The sequence below is a fragment of the Suncus etruscus genome, chromosome 11 (genome assembly GCF_024139225.1).
Source record: "Suncus etruscus isolate mSunEtr1 chromosome 11, mSunEtr1.pri.cur, whole genome shotgun sequence".
NCBI lineage: Eukaryota > Metazoa > Chordata > Mammalia > Eulipotyphla > Soricidae > Suncus > Suncus etruscus.
This window is the reverse complement of record NC_064858.1, coordinates 12,025,683-12,050,880: the sequence shown is the minus strand read 5'-3', so window position 1 is coordinate 12,050,880 and position 25,198 is coordinate 12,025,683. Positions and strand designations below refer to the sequence as shown.

The 25,198-nt window shown below is 39.0% G+C and overlaps 1 protein-coding gene and 3 non-coding genes across 4 annotated transcripts in view; all 4 read right to left on the bottom strand.

Annotated features, from left to right (window-relative positions):
- CNTN1 (contactin 1) overlaps positions 1–6,786 on the bottom strand; it is a 241,139-nt gene extending 234,353 nt beyond the window's left edge. Inside the window, 1 exon segment of the mRNA XM_049783881.1 lies at positions 6,671–6,786. The gene's annotated coding sequence lies outside the window, so the exon portion shown is untranslated.
- Positions 6,787–19,326: 12,540 nt separating this feature from the next.
- On the bottom strand, positions 19,327–19,433 carry LOC126023465 (U6 spliceosomal RNA). The gene has a single exon (XR_007500586.1). It is a non-coding gene; the product is annotated as a U6 spliceosomal RNA (small nuclear RNA).
- A 2,923-nt stretch (positions 19,434–22,356) lies between these two features.
- On the bottom strand, positions 22,357–22,463 carry LOC126023668 (U6 spliceosomal RNA). The gene has a single exon (XR_007500768.1). It is a non-coding gene; the product is annotated as a U6 spliceosomal RNA (small nuclear RNA).
- Positions 22,464–22,799: 336 nt separating this feature from the next.
- LOC126023162 (small nucleolar RNA SNORA51) lies at positions 22,800–22,932 on the bottom strand. Its single transcript, XR_007500368.1, has one exon. It is a non-coding gene; the product is annotated as a small nucleolar RNA SNORA51 (small nucleolar RNA).
- Between the last annotated feature and the right edge of the window lie 2,266 nt (positions 22,933–25,198).

Sequence of the window (25,198 nt, the reverse complement as noted above, 5' to 3'; positions counted from 1 at the left end):
GACTTAGAGAAAATTCACCAATGTGCATTATGATATAAAAAATGTATGTAGATTTCCTTTCAAAACTTGTGTTCTTAGCCAGTCAGATAGTATTTTGTAATAAATAGAGGAAAAAAGATTCTGAATGGAAATAGACATAGAGAAATTTGTTTATGAAAAATGTTACGTGTCATCAGTTTAGGTATTAATATGTGAAAACTAGAAACAGGTGAAGAAGAAAATCAGAAAAAGACACCCAATCATCATTGTGATATCTGGATTTAAAATATAAGATGGAGATTAATAACATAGAAAATAGCAAATAGAAAGGAAAGGATACGTAATATACCAGTAAAGTGAAAACAAATACTAAAATTGAAGATTTTGAGAGTATGGGGCCTGATATGATATAGATAATGACCAACTTTTATATATATATATAAAAGTTCACACCCAGCAGCGCTCAGAAGTTACTCCTGGCTCTATGCTCAGAAATTGCTCCTGGCAGGCTCAGGGAACTATATGGAATGCCAGGATTCAAACCACCGACCTTCTGCATGCAAGGCAAATGCCTTACCTCCATGCTATCTCTCCAGCCCCAAAGCTTATACTTTTAAATAAGGCTATTTATTTATTTATTTATTTTTGGTTTTGGGGCCACACCCGGCGGTGCTCAGGGGTCACTCCTGGCTGTCTGCTCAGAAATAGCTCCTGGCAGGCCCCGGGGACAATATGGGACACCGGGATTCGAACCAACCACCTTTGGTCCTGGATTGGCTGCTTGCAAGGCAAACACCGCTGTGCTATCTCTCTGGCCCAATAAGGCTATTATATTGCATGTTTTGTATAGAAAAATATTTATGTGGGTGGTCTTTAGTCAGTTTCAAGGGTCACAATGTACAAAAAAAATACATAATCTTTTTTTTGTTTTTGTTTTTGTTTTTTGGGGCCACACCCGTTAGATGCTCAGGGGTTACTCCTGGCTACGCGCTCAGAAATTGCCCCTGGCTTGGGGGGACCATATGGGACACCGGGGGATCGAACCGTGGTCCTTTCCTTGGCTAGCGCTTGCAAGGCAGACACCTTACCTCTAGCGCCACCTCGCCGGCCCCAAAATACATAATCTTTATTGTCATAACCTGGCAGTCTGTAAGGGTTAAAATAGTCTGTAGGTAGTTAAATGCCTTGTTATTCCTTATTTAGAAGATAAATGAGCCAATGGAACTTTCCAAAATAGTCTCCAACACATGTCCTTCTTTTAATAGACAAATCAGCCTCATATTATCCTAGTTCCATGTAAAGATTAAGCAACAAAATGAGACTGGTTGTGATTAGATTAACAAATAAAAAGTAAAGGATTAATGCTGTTATCACTGGTTTTTCTCCTCTTTGCTAAAATTCAATGCCCATTTTTCTATACATCGGTATTTTATTTCACCACAGATATTAAACCTTTGACATTTACTCATACCGTTTCTAGTAATTACTTACTTTATAATAATTTAATTTATGCTGACTGCTTTATTTGTTTCTATGGGTGAAGATCAAGAAGCAAAGAAGATAAAACATTGAGTAACAATGTGACTGATTTAAATCAAGAATCTTTAAAAGATGCTAGCAGGCATTTCAGGGACACTATTTTTCTTATTTAATAAATTAGGGACCTGTTCACTTAAAGTTTAGGCCTCAGATATTTTGGAGCCTAAAACTACACAATCCTATCTCTGATTACAGAGACTGACTACAACAACCGCAACTGAGTAGAAATCTTCCCAGGACTAGAAAGAAAGACCTTGGGTTTGAACAATTGCCCCTAGCCTGCAATCGGTCTTATGACCGTATGTTTCACGGATAGACAGCCTGATATTTTTAGGTCAAGGGTATTTCCTTTCTATTTTCCCCAATGTTTACTGTGCCTATGCAAAAAAAAAAAAAAAAAAAAGAATTCTGCCATACCCACCCCCCTTTTATTTTATTTTATTTTATTTATATCTTCTAGATAGAAATTCTGGCTTTTTTTCATAGAACCTTGGAATGTGAATCACTTTGTTTTATCTCATATTTCTAGTCTTTCTACAAATTGAGGGAAGAAAAAAAGGGGGTGAATGGGACCTAGGGGCCAAGTGGTCTCAAGTGCATTGAGTGGGGAAAAAATGGTCAGAACTAAATACACAAGCCAAAGTCAAGGACAATAGAATAAAGAGACCTAAACAGACCTGTTACATTAGTAGACCAGAGGGCTCTGGGTGGAGTTTGGGATGCATGCTGGGAACTGGGTGGGAGGTCAACACTGGTGGAGGGAATAGAACTAATTCACCATCACTATATATCTGAAATACCACTATGAAGGAAGGACTTGTAATTCACAATAGTGTCAATAAAAAATTAAAATAAAAAACTACTCTCTCTCTGACTTATTTCACTCAGCATACTAGATTCCATGTACATCCATGTATAGGAAAATTTCATGACTTCATCTCTCCTGACAGCTGCATAATATTCCATTGTGTATATGTACCACAGTTTCTTTAGCCATTCATCTGTTGAAGGGTATCTTGGCTTTTTCCAGAGAGTGAAAGACGCAGAATGGTCTCACTCATCTATGGGTTTTAAGAAAAATGAAAGACATGCTTGCAATAATAACTTTCAGACACAAAGGAGAAAAGAGCTGGAAGTTACAGCTCACCTCATGAAGCTCACCACAAACATGGATGAGTTTAGTTAGAGAAATAACTACGTTTTGAACTATTCTAATAAAGAGAAAGTATGAGGGAAATAGAAAGCCTGTCTAGAGTACAGGCGGGGGTTGGGTGGGGAGGAGGGAGATTTAGGACATTGGTGATGGGAATGTTGCACTGGTGATGGGTGATGTTCTTTACATGACTGAAACCCAAACACAATCATGTATGTAATAAAGTTGTTTAAATAAAAAAACATAAAAAACTACACGATCCTAACCTGACTGATTTTGTCTATAACTTTCTTCAAAATGCTTTTAATTTATTTGATTGATATTTGCCACTCCGAACAAAACCACTGAGAGCTCCATAAACGTTTTAAACTTCATAAACTTGCAAACTTTTTTGTCAGAAAAAATTTATAGGTAACTTCAGGCATATTTTTATAACTGAATAAGTCAATAAGCAGTTATCTATCCCAGATTTCTCACATATGGAAATGTGCTCACAAATATTTTGGTTCAGACCATTCTAGAAAGTGTATATAAATCAAAGTGAAGCTACAAAGAATATGCTTGGGAGCAGGTCTTACTGTAGAACAAAGAGAGAAGCATAGAAAAGTGAGGGAAATGAGGTGAACTTTCTTAGATGGTACTTGCTTTTTTTCTCTGAAAGACATTGTAACATCTTATTCTTTTGGGGGGAAGGTTGGTTTTTGGGTCATACCCAGCAGTGCTCAGGCGTTACTCCTAGCTCTACGCTCAGAAATTGTTTCTGGCAGGCTCAGAGGACCATATGGGATGCCAGGATTCAAACCAAAATGCCCTACCTCCATGCTATCTCCCTAGCCCCGTAGCATCTTATTTTTAAGACATCTGTAGCTTGGGAGAAAATATTTTGGGGGGAAACACCAAGGATGCTCAGGGCTTACTCCTGGTTCTGTGCAGTCAAAAATCACTCCTGGTATGGTTCTACGGATTATATGCAGTGCCTAAAATCAAACTTCTGAGATTCTCAAAAGGCAAGGGTCTTACTAGTTATATTAGCTCTTCCACCCAAAGAGTCCTGTTTTGTTTTGTTTTGTTTTCATCTCTATTACTGATCTCAAAGCCACAGAGCAGAGCATGGTCATGCAATCAAATTCTTCCACACAGGAATCTGACTCAAAAAGATCTAAATTCTCTATTATAGGAGCAGTCAGAGATTAATCATGGCCACTGTTCAGTAGCCTGAATTCCACCCAGAAGTACCAACGTACACTAAAAGTTTGCTTGTGCTATAGGAGCTTATTGGTTATCAATTGATTTCTACTTCTTTTTTTTTTTTAACATCCTATCTTATCTCCTATCCAATGGCTGACCACTCTTCTTCAGGTAACCTTACTTCTGTTATTGAAACAAAAAAATATGATAACTTGTCTTTATTTTGCCTTAACTAGACAACTATTTTATAGCCTTATATTACATGTATAGTTGATATAAAAATATGTGCCTTGCACTTTGATCTATTCTGCTTCAGTACTGTATTTCTTTCATTTCTGGTGAATTACAAATTTCATTTTCATAGATAATTACTAATTTATTACTGTATGTTACAAAAATTCAAATATCAGGCCAGATTTTTCTGCACTTCTTTTTTGTTTGTTTTATTTTTGGGTCGCACCAGACAACGCTCAGGGGTTACTCCGGGCAGGCACGAGGGATCATATAGGATGCCGGGATTCGAGCCACCGTCCGTCCTGGAAGGGCTGTGTGCAAGGCAAACGCCCTACTGCTGTGTTATCCCTCTGGCCCCTTTCTGCACTTCTGGTAGTGCAGAAGGTAAAAGAGGCATGCAGCTGGCCCCAGTTTGAATTCCTGGCATCACATATGTTCCCTCAAGCACCCTCAGGCAGTCTCTGGAGGGCACAGAGCCAGTAATGGCCATGTGGCCGCACTTGTCACACACTCTGCAAATAAAATCATAATACAAGAAAGATGCATAAAAGGCAGAGCTGAAAATCTTTGTTAGCGGTATTAGTATTAAGATGATTTTGTTTCCAAACTCTGAAAAGCTAAAAACTATTTGAAGGGAAACTGCTATATGACATAATTCAAAGCAGGTTGTTGAAATCTTAAAGTTGAAATAATATATTTATGTAGAGACATTGTGTCCTCTAAATCATAGTCATTCATCTAAGAAGATGAAAATAATCCCCTATAATCAAATTATTTGTATCAGATAATTCTAGGAAATGAAAAGAAGGAATATAGAATGTCCACAAAGCATCGTTTAAATAGTAGGTCCACCAGCACATTTTGTACAGAATTATTAAATGTCAATATAAAAATGTTAAAAATTATATGTAAAATAATCAGTATTTTAATGCAAAGGTTCTAAAAGTCCCTTAGCTTTACATCCTCTAAATGGTTGGATCTTTCTTCTCAGTTTCCCAAATAATTTATAGTTTAACACTCAAATTTACTACCAAATGACCATGGTACTGATAAAAATTAATTCATTTCCTCTATTAAATTCAGTAAAATACCCAGATATGATGCATGCTTGTTTATTTGATATACGAATTGTATTTGAGGCAGGCAAGTTTCCACATAAACAGTGAAATGGGGGTGGTGACGAGGATTCAAGGAAAAGCCCCAAAAGCACTCTAATAGATTTTTTTTCCCTAATAGATTTAAATTGATTTTTGGAAACAGTGATCCTGGTACAAATTACAGAGCTAGTTCTGCAGTGTTTGTTCAATCTGAATGCATGTTCTCCAGCTTTTACTCCACAGGAAATTTTGGGTCCCTTTAGGCCCTCCCACCAGCCCTGGAGACAGCTCTAGAAGGCCAAGGCAGCAGGCAAAGGGGGCTGGGTGAGCAGAACTATATATAGCTCCACCTTGGAGACGTACACACACAAATTGGGGTTCGAACTGGATTTGGCGTGAATAAATGAGAAAGGCAGCATCTTTTGCATTTCTCATCGGCCCAACCTTGTAGTGATTTTTCAGAGCCGGGTGGCATCAGTTTCTAATGAACGATGAGGTTATCTTAATTCTTCTGCAATTCTGCCCACCGCTTGCAACAATCCGATGAGAACCGGCATGCAGCCAACACCTATTATTCCACATGCTATCACCCTGGGGGGCTAATCTGCCTCCGTTCCAAGCCCTTAGGGGGACTACGATTACTTTACAATTCAGGAATTCCCCAGAGGATGAGCCCACCTTTCAGAAACAAGGGCAGAGGGTGGTTCCCCATAAGCAATGCCACAGAGGGAAGGAGGGAGAGATGGAGAGAGAGAGAGAGAAACCTTCGCCATTTCCACTGCTGTCTGCAGCAGATAAGAGGCAGAACCCTTTTCTTCTGATGTGATCAAGTAGAAAAAAAAAGTCTTTTGATTGAAGTAATTTCACCCCAATACCACCAGACTCCACCCCCCCAAAAAAAGCAAACTAATTCTTGGAAGCAAGAACTCATGATGGAGGAAGGGAAACTCCCTTTCCCGCCTTAGTGTAATTCCCAGGGGGATTTTTTTTTTGCACCCCAGCTTCCCATCATCCCCACCCTGGATCCCCCAGAATGTGTCAATCTTGCAAGGCGGGAAAGATTTTTTAAAAAAAAATTAGGAAAAAGCTCTTTTTGACTTAGCAGGACCTAAGGATTCACCTGCAACTGACATGACATGTCTGCTAAAGGCACACACCCTTTCCTGCCCAGTCTGCACCGCAGCATCCTTTGGGGGTGAGGATGCAACCTCTGGAGAAGTTGGGGAGACACAATCTGGGCCTGCTGACTTCTCCTCAGCCCCCAACCCTGCAGGGTCACCCCGATTTCAGCATGCCTCGCCCCTCCTTGCCACCCCTAGGCAGCTCCACCCTTTGGATCTGCATCCCAAGGAGATGCACTACAGGAGATGCCAGGCATGACCAGGGCGGGGCAATGCTAGGGAGAGGCGATGCTTGGCTATGGCAGCCTAAAAAAAAAAATCTGATTTTTGATTCTATCTACACAGCAGACCTCTCTTACCTGTTCCCAGCTCCGGCGTGACACAGCTAATCCCTTCCCCTACAGGTTTCCACTTGGGCTTGGGCAAATGCACCCCAAGCCAGCTCTAGCTCTGAGCCTTCACAGACAGAGCCCACCTTGGCCAGCTACTTGGTGGAAGCCCAGCCTACTAGAGCCGTGATTGGTGCTTGGAGAGATGTGGGCGGGCACTGTTGGGAAACTGGTTTTTCTGATTGGACAGGCGGTGTGTCACTCCACAGCCTGTCTGAGGCTGAGGCCGAAGCTCCAGCCTGCCTGACTGCAAAGGGTCTCTGGGAACCGGCTGCTACTGGATCGCGGCCCTTCAAAGCGAACAGAAACCGGTTTGACTACTTGTCATCCGGGGCCTTGAACAGGACCAAGCATCCAGCACTTTCTGAGCTTCCCTGAAGGGACCATCTATTTGGGGATTTTGGGGGGGGCAGGCTAAAAAATGTCGGGAGTAGTGAGTTGCCCCTCTGAGAGAAACCTGAACTTCTATTAAGGATGGAGAAGAAGAAAACAAAATAGTCTTTGATTAAAAAAAAAAATATATATATATATATAGTTTTTTAAGTGAGGGTTTTATATTTTCATATTTTCATTTACCTAAATGGCAGAGGTTTTGTGTGTAGAGAAATTAAGTGCTTATTCTGAAGAGCTAAGCTTCCGACTATCTATCCCCTGATAAAAATTGGACTTAATGAGAATGTGCTATATAATAACCTCTTAAGAAAGCATCAAGGATGAAAATTAGGGTCAAAAAGCTTTAGAAATTTGCCTTAGGCAAGTTCGTTTGGTGGCCAAAATCTGTCATCAGGTTAAGTGATGAATCAATCTGTTTCCCTTCTTCCTAGCCTTTATTTTGTGCCCCAACTCTGAGAATACAGGTGCAGAAGCCAATTCAAATCTTGGTTATGCCAATTATATTTTATAGGTGGTGGATGATGGGGATACAACAATCTTTTACTCAACTGTTTAATTTATCCAGGTGGAAACAGGAAGCTATAGGATTCAAGGGACAAGTGGAGGAAAATGAAGAATTGATAACACAAAGTTGGGAATAGGCAGAGGATTTATTGCTCAAACGAGGAAATAATCCACCATCACAGGCTATCTTCTATAGACATATATGCTCTCCATTTTATGTGGCTAAATTGAGTAGCCAACTTAGTTAGCACCTAGTATAAAATACATCTCCCATCTATTAAGAGTTTCTGATAGACTTGGCATTGGACAAGGTTGGTGCAAAGGAACAATTGGAGAAATAAGTCACTGAAAGAATTACAGAACTAAGAAAAATTTATTTGGGATACAGAATGCCTGCAAATTAGAGCAAATAGGCTTCTTCTTCAAGAATAAAAAGCTCTAGTGCTTTCCTTTGTCTGGGAATATGTACCCTTTCTTGGATGTGAGTCATCTCACCCTTGGGAGACAGTCTTTGGAAATGTGACATTGGTGTAGATATTAGGTCTGGGTTAGTTCTTCCTATGGCTTAGATACTATCAGCATCTAAGTGATAAGCATTTTGGGGGACAAGTGGTAAGGTTTTGGGGAACAACAGAAATATGCTGAGAACTCCTGGAAGGGCATCCACAGAGATGTGTCTTTCACTATGGTTGCCTGAGACATTTATGGTTTGCATCTCTTATCCTGGTTTATACCTGGGAATAAGAAACTTGCTAAGCAGTTTTAATTTTGTAATTGTTTTACCCCTTCTTCTCAAAATGCTATCATTACTTATCAGACAACTTAGAAAGATCACATTTAGCTTAGTGTTGGTTTGTTTTGCTATTAAAGTAGCCTACATAAAGTATTTTCTCATAAAACTAAAAAAATTCAAGATATGTGGATGTGGAAAAGGACACAAAAATATTTAGCAAGAAAAATAAATATGATCTTTTTGCTAAGATAACTTTCAACACTTTGGAATTATTGAAAATATGATAGCAACTTGAATAAACTTCATTAGTCATGTAGAAGCCCAAGGGACCCAAAGCTACCAGAGGGCCAAGACTGCCAGAGCCCTGTGCTGCAAGGCTCACAGGGGTCCATGAGGCCCATCTGCCAGGGGGACCTCAAGTCCACCCAGGGATGCCAGCTTGTAATGACTGCCTGCTCAGGACTGAGGGAGAGGGAAGAGAAGAAGCTAAGTACATCTTTTATTCCTCCTGATGCCTGAGGCCTACTATACTGACCAGGGGTTCCAGAGAGAGAAAGAGTTAGATGGAAATTCAACAGCCATCTCCTAGGAGAGTCTTGGGTTCAAAGAAGATATAAAAATGAATAGTTGCAAAGCAGGCAGCATTTCTCCAATGCTTTATCTCTAGTCACCCGTGACAAGTCACTGCTCTGATCACTATTCTGTCCCCCGCTTCAACAGACCAAGTTTCTCTTTTATACCAGCATGACAAGGGGGGCATATCCAGGTTCAACAGTCATTACAGTGGGAGTATTCAAAGGGTGTGTCTGAATTTAATTGCCAACTGGAGTTATCTCCAAGGAGCTTATCCAAGCCCAGATGCCCTATTTCTTCCTACTGCCAACTGACTCTGTCCAACTGTCTCTTCCAATTGCCATAATGCTTCAATAATTATGAGTACAACTCAACAGAAATGATGAATCAAGAAAGAGCCTTATTAGCAACAAATCAGTGGATTAGAAGATGGCATATTCATGTCCTCAATGCAACTACTTTTTCTACATAGTCACAACAACTTTTATAGAATAAGAAAGAAGTACAGCTTTAGGAAGAGTGTGTTACAAACTGGTGGTAACCAGAGTAATGAATAAATTTCCTCATGGGTTATACATATTTCCTAGCCCCAGAGATCTGTTGATCCCCTGAGATACTTTCAATGTGTCTACAAATATTAAGATTCATCTTGATACACAAGAGTTGAAGGGTGGAACACCATATTAATTCAATCAGTCACTTTAAATCTCTCTCATAGAAGAGTTAACTCTTCAAAAAGGTAAACAATTGGGCCCGGAGAGATAGCACAGCGGTGTTTGCCTTGCAAGCAGCCGATCCAGGACCAAAGGTGGTTGGTTCGAATCCCGGTGTCCCATATGGTCCCCCGTGCCTGCCAGGAGCTATTTCTAGCAAACAGCCAGGAGTAACCTCTGAGCACCGCCGGGTGTGACCCAAAAAAAAAAAAAAAAAAGGTAAGCAATTGAATAAATAATGGGATGATAGAAAAGATGGTGAAATGGTAGCAGATTAAAGGAGGCCCCAGCCCTTCCTTCTCTCCTCCCTTTTCTTTTCTGTCTCTTTCATCTTTCTCTCTGCTCTGTCTCTCCTTTTTAGTAATTTTTTTACTTAAACACCATGATTACAAGGTAGTTCTTAATACAGTTTTTATTTTCACAGATAAAGGTGTTCATGATTGAGTGGAAAGTTTTTATCATGAACAGGTGTTGGAACTTGTCAAATGTTTTCTTTGCATCTATTAATATAATCATCAGACACTCTTCACTTAACGACCAAATTCCATTTCAAAGACTTGGCCATTAAGTGAATTGGTCGTTAAGTGAGGAAATGCATGTACTGTGTACAGTAGTACAGTGTATGCATAGTACTCGACAATACAGTATTCTGAATAAGTAAAATAACGAGAAAGATCAAACTGAAAACTTCCACTTGTTTTCATTTGCATAGGTTGTGTCATTTCCACACAGTACTGCAATGTATTGCAAAACATAAAGTTAGTAAAGTAGGTACATTAAAGCACCAAAAACCACAGTATTGTACTGTAGAGTGTACAAAATGGAAAAAGGATATTTAAAATAAAATAAAATAATGGTGAAAGATGGTCATAAGTGCGAGTGGTTGCTGAACAGGTAGGTCACTAAGCAAGGAGTATCTGTATAATTTTTGTTTTCCTTTTGTTGATATGACATATTATATTGATTGACTTGCTTATGTTAAGCCATCCTTGACCCCTGGAATGAATCATGCTTGGTCATAGTGTATAAGTTTCTTGAAGAGTTGTTGGATTCTGTTTGCTAGTATATTGTTGAGGATCTTTGCAATCATGTTCAGCAAGAGTATGGGCCTATAATTCTCTCTCCTTTTTTTTTTATTTTTGTTGTTTTTGCTTTTTTATTAGGGTGATGTTAGCTTTATTAAAACTATTTGAGAATCTCTTCAAGGTGTGTCTCGGCTGAGGCGTGTGTTTTCTGTTGGAGTTGTGGACAAGAGAATTTTGCTGGTTTTCTTAGCTTGGCAGACATTTGGGGGCTTCCCCAGGCATCCCCTGATGGCTTGCCTTGGCTGAGGTGAGTGTTTGGGGGCCGGAGTTGCGGATAAGGCTGACTGCTGGACCCCTAGGCCCGGCAGACATTTTGGGACCTCCCCCAGCCTGCATCAACCTGGGAACTTTGATCTCCTCCAGCATTAATCTCTTCAAGGTGTGTCTCGGCTGAGGCGTGTGTTTTCTGTTGGAGTTGTGGACAAGAGAATTTTGCTGGTTTTCTTAGCTTGGCAGACATTTGGGGGCTTCCCCAGGCATCCCCTGACGGCTTGCCTCGGCTGAGGTGAGTGTTTGGGGGCCGGAGCACGGCCACTCCGCTGTGCTTCGCGGCCACGCACTCCACCTAGCCAATGAGTACCACCACAACACGTAGAAAAACCCACAGCGTAAGCGTGACAATGGGGAGACTACGCAGACCAACTTCAACCATAGAGAATGAAGATGGAAACTCTGATGACCCAACAATGGCCAACTACCTATGCAGTCTTTCAGAAATGGAGTTTAGAGATGAAATATGGAGGTTACTAACAGAAATCAAAGAAAGTATAAATCAGAACACTAATAAAAATCAAGAGAATATGAAGATAGAAATCAGAAAACTCCAAACTGAAATATCAGATCAGATAACAGGTCTGAAAAACTCAGTAGACGAATTGAAGAACATAATGGATGAGCTTTCAAACAGGTTAACAGCAGCTGAGGATAGAATTAGTGCTTAAGAAGACGAGATGCATAACAACTTTACACAGCAGAAATTGGAAAAAAGCCTGAAATCAAATGATCAGACAATGGAAAATTTACTCAAAGAATATGAGCAGATGAAAATAGAAGTCTTTGATAAGCTCAACAGAAACAACTTTAGAATCATTGGAGTTCCAGAGACCCAAGAAGAAAATCTTCAGGAAGAATCAATGGTTAAGAACATCATCACAGAGAAACTACCAGAGCTAAAGAAAACATGTGACCAAATCCTGCATGCCCGAAGAGTACCAGCTAAAAAAGACCCCAGTAGAAACACCCCAAGACACATCCTAGTCACCATGATGAAACCCACCGATAGAGATAGAATACTGCAAGCAGCAAGATTGAAAAGGGAAATTACATTCCAGGGAGCATCCTTGAAATTTACAGCAGACCTGTCACCAGAAACACTCAAGGCCAGAAGGCAGTGGTGGGACGTAGTGGCAAAACTCAATGAAATAAATGCTTCACCAAGAATACTGCACCCAGCAAAACTAAGTTTCAGGTTTGAAGGATGTATACACGGCTTCACAGATAAACAACAGCTCAAAATCTTTGCAGACTCAAAAACCAGCCTTAAAAGAAAAACTGAAAGATCTACTCTAAAAACAAGACAGAACAAAAAACACACCAAACTTCTACACAAAGATGGCAATAAATCCCATGACAATTATTTCTCTCAATGGACTAAATGCACCAGTTAAGAGGCACAGAGTGGCGAAATGGATCAAAAAACTGAAGCCAACCTTCTGCTGTCTACAAGAAACACACCTGAATAGTCAGAATAAACATAGACTCAAAATCAAAGGCTGGAGGAAAATCATTCAAGCAAACAACACCCTTAAAAAAGCGGGGGTGGCCATACTAATATCAGATGACACAAACTTTATACTCAGAAAAGTTGTAAGGGACAAAGATGGATATTATGTACTAATCAAGGGATTTGTACAGCAAGAAGAAATCACTCTCCTAAACATATACGCACCGAATGAGGGTCCAGCAAAGTATTTAATACAATTGTTGACAAATCTGAAGAAGGATATCAATAATAACACAATAACTGTGGGAGACCTCAACACAGGCTTGTCAACACTTGATAGGTCAACCAAATGGAAACCCAACAAAAATATACTAGACCTGAAAAGAGAAATGAATGAAAGAGGCCTAGTAGATATATATAGGGCACTCTATCCTCAGAAACCTGGATACACATTCTTTTCCAATGTACATGGATCATTCTCCAGGATAGATCACGTGCTGGCACACAAAACATACCTCCATAAAATAAAAAAGATAGACATTTTGCAGGCTGCCTTTGCTGACCACAAGGCTCTGAAGTTAGATGTGAACTGCAAAGGGACACAGAAGAAAAAATTTAACACCTGGAAGTTAAACAGCCTTATACTCAATAACCAGTGGGTCCGAGATGAAATCAAGGAGGAAATCAAAAGGTTCCTGGAAACAAATGACAATAAAGACAAACTATCAGAACTTATGGGACACAGCAAAAGCAGTACTGAGAGGAAATTTTATAGCTTTGCAAGCACACATCAGGAAGGAAGAAGGAGCTTACCTGAGGAGCTTAATGACACAGCTAATAGAACTAGAAAGTGCTCAACAAAAGGACCCAAAAATAGGGAGGCAGAAGGAAATAACAAGCTGAGAGCAGAAATCAATGAAGTGGAAACCCAAAAAACAATCCGCAAGATTAACGAAAGCAGAAGTTGGTTCTTTGAAAAAATAAACAAGATTGATAGACCACTGGCAAAACTAACAAAGAAAGAGAGAGAGAGAAATTTGATAACTCGTATTAGGAATGAAAAAGGAGAGGTCACTACTGATATGACAGAGATTCAAAGGGTAATCAGAAACTACTTTGAGAAACTCTACGCAAATAAAATGAGAACCTGGAAGAAATGGATACATTCTTGGACTCTTGTAATCTTCCACGGTTGAATGAAGAGGATGCAGCATATCTAAACACCCCCATCACCATTGATGAAATTAAAACGGTAATCAAATGTCTGCCGAAAAACAAAAAGCCCAGGCCCAGATGGATTCACTAATGAATTCTTTCAAACTTTCCAAGAGGAACTACTACCAATCCTGGCAAGACTCTTTCATGAAATTGAACAAACGGAAACACTTCCAAATAGCTTTTATGAAGCCAACATCACCTTGATACCTAAACCAGACAGAGATGCTACAAAAAAAAGAAAATTACAGACCAATATCGCTGATGAATGCAGATGCAAAGATCCTCAACAAGATCCTGGCAAATAGAATTCAATGCCTCATTAAGAAGATCATCCACTACTATCAAGTAGGTTTCATCCCAGGAATGCAAGGCTGGTTTAACATCCGTAAATCTATCAATATAATACACAACATAAACAACAACAAAAATAAAAATCACATGGTCATATCAATAGATGCAGAAAAAGCATTTGATAAGGTTCAACACCCATTCTTGATGAAAACTCTCAGCAAGATAGGAATAAAAGAAACCTTTCTCAATATAGTCAAAGCTATCTACCAGAAGCCAGTGGCAAATATTATCCTCAATGGAGAAAAACTAAAATCCTTTTCTCTAAATTCTGGTACAAGACAAGGCTGTCCTCTCTCACCACTCCTATTCAACATAGCACTGGAAGTACTTGCTATAGTGATTAGGCAAGAAAAAGATATCAAGGGAATCCAGATAGGAAAGGAAGAAGTCAAGCTCTCACTGTTTGCAGATGACATGATACTCTACTTAGAAAACCCTAAAGACTCTACCAAAAAGCTCCTAGAAATAATAGATTTGTATAGCAAAGTGGCAGGCTACAAAATTAACACACAAAAATCAGTGGCCTTTTTATACACTAATAATGATAGGGAAGAAATGGACATTAAGAGAACAATCCCATTCACATTAGTTCCACACAAACTCAAATATCTTGGAGTCAACCTGACTAAAGATGTGAAGGATCTATACAAAGAAAACTATAAAACACTGCTCCAAGAAATAAGAGAGGACACGCGGAAATGGAAACACATACCATGCTCATGGATTGGCAGGATCAACATCATTAAAATGGCAATACTTCCAAAAGCAGTGTACAGATTTAACGTTATTCCTCTGAAGATACCCATGACATTCTTCAACGAAGTGGATCAAATACTTCTGAAATTCATCTGGAACAACAAACAACCTCGAATAGCTAAAGCACTCCTTGGGAAAAGGAATATGGGAGGCATTACTTTCCCCAATTTTAAGTTGTATTACAAAGCAACAGTTATAAAAACAGCATGGTATTGGAATAAAGACAGACCCTCAGATCAGTGGAATAGGCTTGAGTACTCAGAGAAGGTTCCTCAGACATATAACCACCTTGTTTTTGATAAAGGAGCAAGAAATCCTAAATGGAGCAGGGAAAGCCTATTCAACGAGTGGTGTTGGCACAACTGGTTAGCCACTTGCAAAAAAGCGAACTCAGACCCACATCTAACACCATGTACAAAGGTAAAATCCAAATGGATTAAAGACCTTGATATCAGAACTGAAACTATAAGGTATATAGAACAACATGTAGGTGAAACACTCCAGGACATTGAGACTAAAGGCATCTTTAAGGAGGAGACAGCACTTTCCAAGCAAGTGGAAGCAGAGATAAACAGATGGGACTATATTAAGCTGAAAAGCTTCTGCATCTCAAAGGAAATAGTGCCCAGAATACAAAGGCCACCCACTGAGTGGGAGAAATTATTCACCCAATACACATCAGATAAAGGTCTAATATCCAAAATTTACAAGGTACTGACAGAACTATACAAGAAAAAAACAACTAACCCCATCAAAAAATGGGGAGAAGAAATGAACAGACACTTTGAAAAAGAAGAAAGGCAAATGGCCAAAAGGCACATGAAAAGATGTTCAACATCACTAATCGTCAAGGAGATGCAAATCAAAACTACTATGAGGTACCACCTCACGCCACTGAGATTGGCACACATCACAAAAAAGGAAAACAAGCAGTGCTGGCGGGGATGTGGAGAGAAAGGAACTCTTTTTCACTGCTGGTGGGAATGCCGTCTAGTACAACCTTTATGGAAAGCGATATGGAGATTCCTTCACAAACTGGAAATTGAGCTTCCATACGATCCAGCTATACCACTCCTAGGAATATACCCAAGAAACACAAAAATACAATACAAAAATCCATTCCTTACTCCTATATTCATTGCAGCGCTATTTACAATAGCCAGACTCTGGAAACAACCAAGATGCCCTTCAACAGATGAGTGGCTGAAGAAACTGTGGTACATATACACAATGGAATACTATGCAGCCATCAGGAGAGATGAAGTTATGAAATTTTCCTATACATGGATGTACATGTAATCTATTATGCTGAGTGAAGTAAGTCAGAGGGAGAGAGAAAGACGCAGAATGGTTTCACTCATCTATGGGCTTTAAGAAAAATAAAGGATATTTTTAACAGTATCTCAGAGACAAGAGAGATGAGGGCTGGTAGGTGCAGCTCAGGACATGAAGCTCATCACATAGAGTGATGAGTGCAGTTGCAGAGATGACTACACTGAAAACTATCATAACAATGTGAATGAATGAGGGAAGTAGAAAGCCTGTCTCGAGTACAGGTGTAGGGGGGTGGGGAGGAGGGAGATCTGGGAAATTGGTGGTGGGAATGTTGCACCAGTGAAGGGGGGTGCTCTTTACATGACTGTAATCATACAACTATAATCATGTTTGTAATCACGGTGTTTAAATAAAGATAAAGGAAAAAAATTAAAAAAAATAAAAAAAAACTATTTGAGAGTGTTTCTGATTCTTTAATTTTTTTGCAAGAGCTTCTCTAAAGGTTTGATTAAATTCACTAGTGAATCCATCTGCACCTAAGCTTTTGTTTTTAGAAAATATTTTGATTACACTTTCGATATCCTCATTAGTGATGATAGATCTGTTCAAGTATTACAGATCATCTGGTTTAAACATGGAATATTGTATGAGTCCAAAATTTTATCCATTTCTTTCAGGTTTTTTTTGTTTTGTTTTGTGACATAATTTAATCTCTCAAAGTATTCTCTTCCCTTTGAATTTCTGCAGTTTCTGTAGTAACCTACCCATATTCATTTCTAATTTGGTTTATTAAGTTTCTTTATCTTTCTTTCTTTGTGATTCTTGCTAGTGGTTTATAGATCTTGTTATTTTTTTAAAAGAACCAACTCTTGCTTTCATGGATCTTTGGAATTGTTTTTAGGGTTTCCAGTTCATTAATTTATGCTCTGAGCTTTGTTGTTTCTTTCTGTCTGCCAATTATTGGTTCATTTGTTGCTCTTTTTTCAATTTCTTAAGCTGTGACATTAAATTATTATTAATTTTTTTGGTTTTTGGGCCACATCTGTTTGACGCTCAGGGTTACTCCTGGCTATGCACTCAGAAATCGCCCCTGGCTTGGCGGGACCATATGGGATGCCGGGGGATCGAACTGCGCTCTGTCCTACACTAGCGCTTGCAAGGTAGACACCTTACCTCTAGCGCCACCTTCCCGACCCCGACATTAAATTATTTATGTAGGCTCTAACTTCCTTCCTGATGAATGATTGCACAGCTATAAATTTTCCTCGTAATATTGCTTTTGCTGTGTTCCACAAATTTTGATAATGTGTGTCTCCATTCTCATTGTTTCCAGAAATATTTTAATTTCTTCTTTAATTTCATCTCTAACCCACTGGCTGTTTAATTTCCAGGTGTTAAAGTTTTTTTTCTGTGTCTGTTTATAATTCACTTCTAATTGCACTGCACGGTTACCTGAGACAATAGTTGATATAATTGCTATTCTCTTGAGTTTATGGAGGTATATTTGTGGCCCAGAATGTGGTCTTGGAGACTGTTCTGTGTGCATTAGAGAATAATATATATTCAAGTTTTGGGGGATGGAAAACCATGTACAAGTCACTCTTTTCTATTTCTTTCTTCAGAACCTGTATATCCTTGTTGTATTTTAGCCTTGTTGACCTTTTGATCTATCATTGGGTTATAAGAGTCTTCAAGTGTCCCTCATTGTTGTGTTGTTATTAATGTTTTTCTTCAAATCTATGTTGTTTAAATCTATAGTGCAATTGTTTTATTTACTGGTCCATCATTGGGTACATAAATGTTTAGGAGTGTAATTATTTCCTGTTATACATATTCCTTAATTATTAATTTATATTAATACATAATTGATATATTTTAATATTAGATATATAATATATGATATATATAATTATTATAATTATATCTGTCTTTTTTGGTCACATTTACAAAGTTGTTTTATTTTTCTTTTTTAAAGTAATATCATTATTTAAACACCTTGATTACAAACATGATTGTGGTTGGGTTTCATTCATATAAAGAATACCCCCCTTCACCAGTGCAACATTCCCATTACCAATGTCCCAAATCTCCCTTCTACCACTCCACCCCTATGTGTACTCTAGACAGGCTTTCTACTTCCCTCATTCATTCAAATTGTTATGATAGTTCTCAATATAGTTATTTCTCTACCTGCACTCTCACTCTATGTAGTGAGCTTCATGTAGTGAGCTGGAACTTCCAGCCCTCCTCTCTTTTGTCTCTGAAAATTATTGCAAGAATGTCTTTTATTTGTCTTAAAACCCACAGATGAGTGAGACTATTCTACATCTCTCTCTCTCTCTCTCTCTCTCTCTCTCTCTCTCTCTCTCTGACTTATTTCACTCAGCATAATAGATTCCATGTACATCCATGTATAGGAAAATTTCATGACTTCATCTCTCCTGATGGCTACATAGTATTTTATTGTGTATATGTACCACAGTTTCTTTAGCCGTTCATCTGTTGAAGAGCATCTTGGTTGTTTCCAGACTCTGGCTATGGTAAATAGTGCTGCAATGAATATAGGAGTGAGGAAGGAATTTTTGTATTGTATTTTTGTGTTTCTAGGGTATATCCCTAGGAGTGGTATAGCTGAACCATATATGGTATAGCTGGGAGCTCAATTTCCAGGTTTTGGAGGAATCTCTATATAGCTTCCATAAAGATTGGACTAGATGGCATTCCCACCAGCAGTGGATAAGAGTTCCTTTCTTTCCACATCCCCACCAACACTGCTTGTTCTCATTCTTCCTGATGTGCGCCAATCTCTGTAGCATGAGATGGTACCTCATAGTTGTTTTGATTTGCAGCTCCCTGATGATTAGTGATGTGGAGCATTTTTTTCATGTGCTTTTTGGGCATTTGTATTTCTTTTTTGTTAAAGTGTCTGTCCATTTCTTCTTCCCATTTTTTGATGGGATTAGATGTCTTTTCTTGTAAAGTTCTATCAGTGCCTTGTATATTTTGGAGATGAGCCCCTTATCTGATGGGTATTGGGTGAATAGTTTCTCCCACTCAGTAGGTGGCTCTTGTATTCTGGACACTGTTTCCTTTGAGGTGCAGAAGTTTCTCAGTTTAATGTATTCCCATCTGTTTATCTCTGCTTCCACTTATTTGGAGAGTGCAGTTTCCTCCTTCAAGATGCCTTTAGTCTCAATGTCATGAAATGGTTGTTTTTTGTTTGTTTGTTTGTTTGTTTGTTTTTTGGAAGGTTTTGTGTGTGTGTGTGTGTGTGTGTGTGCATGTGTGTGTGTGTGTGTGTTTAAAATATGGAACGCTTCACGAATTTGTGTCTCATCCTTGTGCAGGGGTCATGCTAATCTTCTCTGTATAGTTTCAATTTTAGTATATGTGCTGCTGAAGGGAGCACATCATGAAGTGTTTCACCTACGTGTTGTTCTGTATATCTTATGGTTTCAGGTCTGATATCAAGGTCTTTAATCCACTTGGATTTTACCTTTTTTTGTTGTTGTTGTTGTTTTTAGGGCCACACCCATTTGATCCTCAGGGGTTACTCCTGGGTATGTGCTCAGAAATCACCCCTGGCTTGGGGAGACCATATGGGACACCATAGGATAGAATCGTGGTCTGTCCTAGGCTAGCTCTTGCAGGCACACCTAAACTCTAGCACCACCTCTCCAGTCCCTGTCTTTAACCTTTTTAAGCTAAAAGTCTGTGCTGTCTTGTAGTTAATAAACTTAACATCCAGAGTACACACCCTATTTTTCCTAATCCTCTCACACTGTCTTCCCTAAACGCAGAAGCACATACCCTGTTATAATACCCTCTTACATCCTACCCAATGGCTAACACAAAGTTCACATTTCACTCTCTCCTAATATAAATATTTCCCACCTATAATAAACTGAGTTACTCTCCCAAAGTGACTGGTGGATACTTCTTTGTGAGTGCTGTACTCACCTGAGATCTAACCTCACCAGTGACTTATACATCTAGTGACTCTGACCTTACCAGCGATTCTGACATCAAAAGTGACTTCTATCTCTTGGGATATGACCTGACCAGCCTCATTTACATCTGGAGCCAGGAGTAGGGACTCTGTAATTTTCTGAAAGAGCTAAGGCTAAACTTAATAGCTTAGATCACTTGGAAGGATAGTTGTAGGGTTTAGTTGACTTATGAACTGCTGATTGGAGAAGAGTTTTCAGATTTAAATAAACAGGCAAAATTATTCCATAATATTTTGGGACTAGTCAGAAAGCACATGTTAAACAAGATTTTGAAAAAATTAATTCTGACACCAAATTTAAGGGTAGCTATTACAAATATTTTCCAGGGAGCTTCTGAGCCATATGCAGAATTTTTAGGGGAACTGAAAGAGATTGTCTGGATTATAGACCAGATTAAAGACCTGTTAGCACAACAGGTACAGGCATAAACGTTAGCCTTTGACAATGACAATAAAAATGGTCAGGTATTAATACATTCCATTAGGGAGAGAGAAGATGTCATGGTATTTTTACATACTTGAAAGAATATTGTCATATAAATTTCTTTCTCCTGGCCTACCACTGCCCCCCTTTGTCAACTTATGCTATTCAAATGCAAACTCTGGGGAGCCAGAATAAATACAATTATCCAGTTAGTGGACACGGTGACTACACTCAAGGAGTAGATTTTGCCTGATGCATGGCAAAGGATTTTTTGAGCTAGAGATAGTTTCTCATCTTCTTATTGTATCACCAGCAGCCACAGAGGAGGTCCAAAACTAGCCTCATGAGTTCAGATCAGATGATTTAAGTTTGGCAAAGTGGGACATTTATGTATAGATTACAGAATGCAATCCTTTTCTGCTCTGGCTCCTGAGCCATCCTCTTGAGGCCAAGATCTAATCAGCCTGTCTCAGAAATTTGGACTGGAGAGAGGAGCTAGAGAGATAGAATGGAGGTAGTGTGTTTGCCTTGCATGCAGAAGGACGGTGATTCAAATCCCAGCATCCCAAATGGTCCCCTGAGCCTGCCAGGAGCAATTTCTGAGTGTAGATCCAGGAGTAACCCCTGAGCACTGCCGTGTGTGACCCCCCCAAAAAATAAGAAAAAGAAATCTGGACCAGGGGCTGATCCTGGGCCTACAAATCAGGAAACTTATTCGTAATAATTAACCTTCCCAGTCCAGTCTAAGAACTCAGCATAAGCTCATTAAAGCCTACCACTCCAGAAAGTTGTGTTCTCAATATACCCTGTACTGAAGAATTAACCATAATACCACCATCTTGGTGCCCTTACAAGATAAGATCTGGCATATATGAGCCAATTCCTTCAGAAACTGTGTATCTGATAATGGGGAGAAGCATTCTCACTATTAAAGGCATTTCTATTTTTCTCAGAATTATAGATTCAGACTACATTGGAGAAATAATAGTTCTTGTTTTCATGCCCACATGAAAGTTTGGACTTTCATAAAAGGTAAAAATACAGCTCAAAATTTATTATATCCTTATGTTATGCCTGGTAAATCATAATGCATCTGGTAGAGGGATTTCAGAAGTACAAACTCTGCTGCTTCTGTTAAATCATTAATAGATTTTACTGATAAGTTAAAAAGAAAAACCAATGTTAACATTTGAAATTAAGGACAGGAAGTTTGAAGGAATGTTTGACTCTGGCACTGAAGTTTCTGTGATTTCTTTAAAACACTGGCACAGCAATTAGGCTTTGCAGGATATACTTTATAGTCTGAAAGGAACAGATGGTGTTTTTCCCCCTCCCCCATCTATTCACCAGAGAGCTAGGTTTTTCAAGTACTTAGGACCATAAAATCAACAGGCTGTTTTTCAACCACATGTAGCTCCAGTTTCTATGAACTTCTGGGGATGCAATTTGCTTAAGCAATGGAAGGAAGAATATCATATCCCTCATTCAACCCTCTTTTATTTCACCAATTCAGATGTTTCGCATTATCACCCAAACCCCTTTGAGTCCACTAGCTCTGCTATTTCACCTTTTTTGGGGGAGGGGTCACACCCGGCAGCTCTCAGGGGTTATCTTGGTTCTAAGCTCAGAAATTGTTCCTGGCAGTCTTGGGGGACCATATGAGATGCTGGGATTCGAACCACCATCCTTCTGCATGCAAGGCAAACGCCCTACCTCCACACTATGTCTCCGGCCCCTATTTCACCTTTTTCATTGGGGCAACCGGAAATTGAATGCACCAGTTTAGATTCCCCAGTGACCCATAGACAGCACAAAACAAGAGGCACTGAGAAATTTATTTGATGAACAGCTAAAGCTGGGACACATAGAAACCTTCTTTTCTTTTTTCTTCTTTTTTTTTAAAATATGAAATGCTTCACGAATTTGCATGTCATCCTTGCACAAGGGCCATACCTATGTTCTCTGTATCATTCCAATTTTAGTATATGTGCTCCTGAAGCTAGCTCAGAGAACTTATTTTCTGAAAGAATTCCCCCACTTTTGCTATGCAAAAATGTGCATTTTTTATGGGAGAATTTTATGTGATTTAATGCATCCATGTTACTATGGGGAAACTACAGAATGGCTTACTTTTACCAGTGGTCATTCCAAAAGTCTGTCCCTTTATAGCAATTGACTTAAAAGACTGTTTTATAATGTTTCCATTCACCCAAAAGACAGAAAATTCTTTGCCTTTTCAGTTCCCTCTCTTAATAATAGAGCACCCATGCAGTGGTTTCAATGAATGGTTATACATCAGGACATGGAGAACTCACTACCATGTGTCAATATTTTGTTTTTGTTTTTGTCCCCCAATTCACAATACAGACCAGGCAAACGGCCTGGGTTGAGGTGTATATGGGGTGCATTTACTGTACTTCCTTGTTCTATATAGTCAGTGTAAAGAACACGGCCTGTGGTAAGAATTGGGAGGCCTTATCTTTTCTTTTCTTTTCTTTTCTTTTATTTTTTTAAAATATACAAAATCCTTCACCAGTGCACTTTCCCATGACCAATATCCCAAGTGTCCTTCCTCCCCACCCCACAAAGGCCTATACTCTAGACAGGCTTTCTAGAAAGTCAATATTTTGTTGATGTAGTTTATATATGCTCACAAAAGTTTTTCAAGGTATTTTTGGTCGACTATATAGATGACGTTCTTATGGCCTGCTATACAGACAGAAAATTACAAATGTTTGTATGAATTTGCCTTTAGTTATTTGCAGGTTGCTGGATTAACAATAGCCACAGAAAATATTTAGACTTGCCCCCACTTCAGTATTTGGAATTCTTATTGGAGTGTACTTTAGTTGGTCCCCAAAAGATTATTATTTATTAGAAATATCAGGGGCCAGACAAATAGCACAGTGGTAGGACATTTGCCTTGCCTGCAGCTGACCTGTGATGGACCCGGTTTGATTCCCATCATCCAATATGCTCCCCAACCTGCCAGTGGATATTTCTAAGTGCAGAGCCAGGAGAGACTGCTGAGCATGGCTGGGTGTGGCCCAAAAACCAATCAATCAATAAACAAATAAAGTTAAAAAAGAAGAAATATCTCATTGTAGTTTTGATTTTCATCTCCCTGATTATTAGTGATGTGGAACATTTTTTCATGTGTCTTTTGGCCATTTGTATTTCTTCTTTGAGGAATTGTCTATTCATTTCTTCTCCCCATTTTTGGTGGGGTTATGTTTTTTTCTTATTAAGTCTGTCAGCACCTTGTATATTTTTGATATTAGTCCCTTCTCTGATGGGTATTGGGTGAATAATTTCTCCAATTCTGTGGGTGGCTTTTGTATCTTAGGCACTATTTTCTTTGAGGTGCAGAGCTTTTCAGCTTAATATAGTCCCATCTGTTTATCTCTGCTTTCACTTGTTTGAAAAGTGCTGTTTCCTCCTTGAAGATGCCTTTAGTCTCAATGTCATATAGTGTTTTACCTACATGTTGTTCTCTATACATTATGGTTTCAGGTCTTATATAAAGGTCTTTAATTCATTTGGATTTGATCTTTGTGCATGGTGTTAGATGAAAGTCTGAGTTTGCTTTTTTGCAAGTGGCAAACCAGTTGTGCCAACACCACTTGTTGAAGAGGCTTTCCTTGCTCCATTTTGGATTTCTTTCCCCTTTATCAAAGATTAGTTGATTGTATGTCTGAGGAACATTCTCTTAATAATCAAGTCTATTCCACTGATCTGAGGATCTGTCTTTATTCCAATACCATGCTGTTTTGATAACTATTGCTTTGTAATACAGTTTAAAATTGAGGAAAGTAATGCCTTCCATATTCTTTTCCCCAAGTATTGCTTCAGCTATTCATGGGTGTTTATTGTTCCAAATGAATTTCAGAAGTGTGATTCACTTCTTTGAAAAAATGTCATGAATTCATGAAATTTTCTATATATGGATATACATAAAATCTATTATTCTGAGTGAATTAAGTCAGAGGAAGAGAGATAGACACAGGATAGTCTCACTCATCTATGGGTTTTAAGAAAAATTAAAGACATTACATAATAAGGCCCAGATACAATAGAGTTCAAGGCTGGAATAGCCTAAAGGACTTGCTCTCAATTTGAAACTCACGACAAAGAGTGATGAATGCTGTTAGGGAAATAACTACACTAACAACTAGCATGACGATGTTAAATAATGAGAGAAGTAGAATGCCTGTCTCGATACAGGTAGGGGTGGTGGGCATTGGTGATGGGAATTCACCAGTTGCACAGGTGAAGGGGGTAGTCTGTTTATGACTGAAATCCAACTATGAACATGCTTATAATTATAGTGCTTAATTAAAGATTTATATATATAAAAAAACAAAAACAAAAAGAGAAATATCTAAGGACTCTTGATGATTTTTAAAAACTCTTAGGTGATGTAATTTGGATCCCTCCCTCCCTTGGCATTGCAAACTATGAACTCAGCAACTTATTCAGCACACTAGAAAGAGATTCAGACTTAAATAGCCACAGGTGTTTCACTCAGGCCCAAAAGGAATTGTACTTTTTTCATGGACTGGCTTCAAAAGTCCCATCTTTCCAGGTTCATACCTGGAGAGAAGGTGTGCCTTTTAATTTTTGCAACCCTCACTCTCCTAAAGGGTGCTATTGTTCAGCTCTCAGGGCCTCTGGAATGGGTTTATTTACATAACAAGCAAACTCCTACATTTGTACAAGCCATCAATGCAAGTTATCTGAC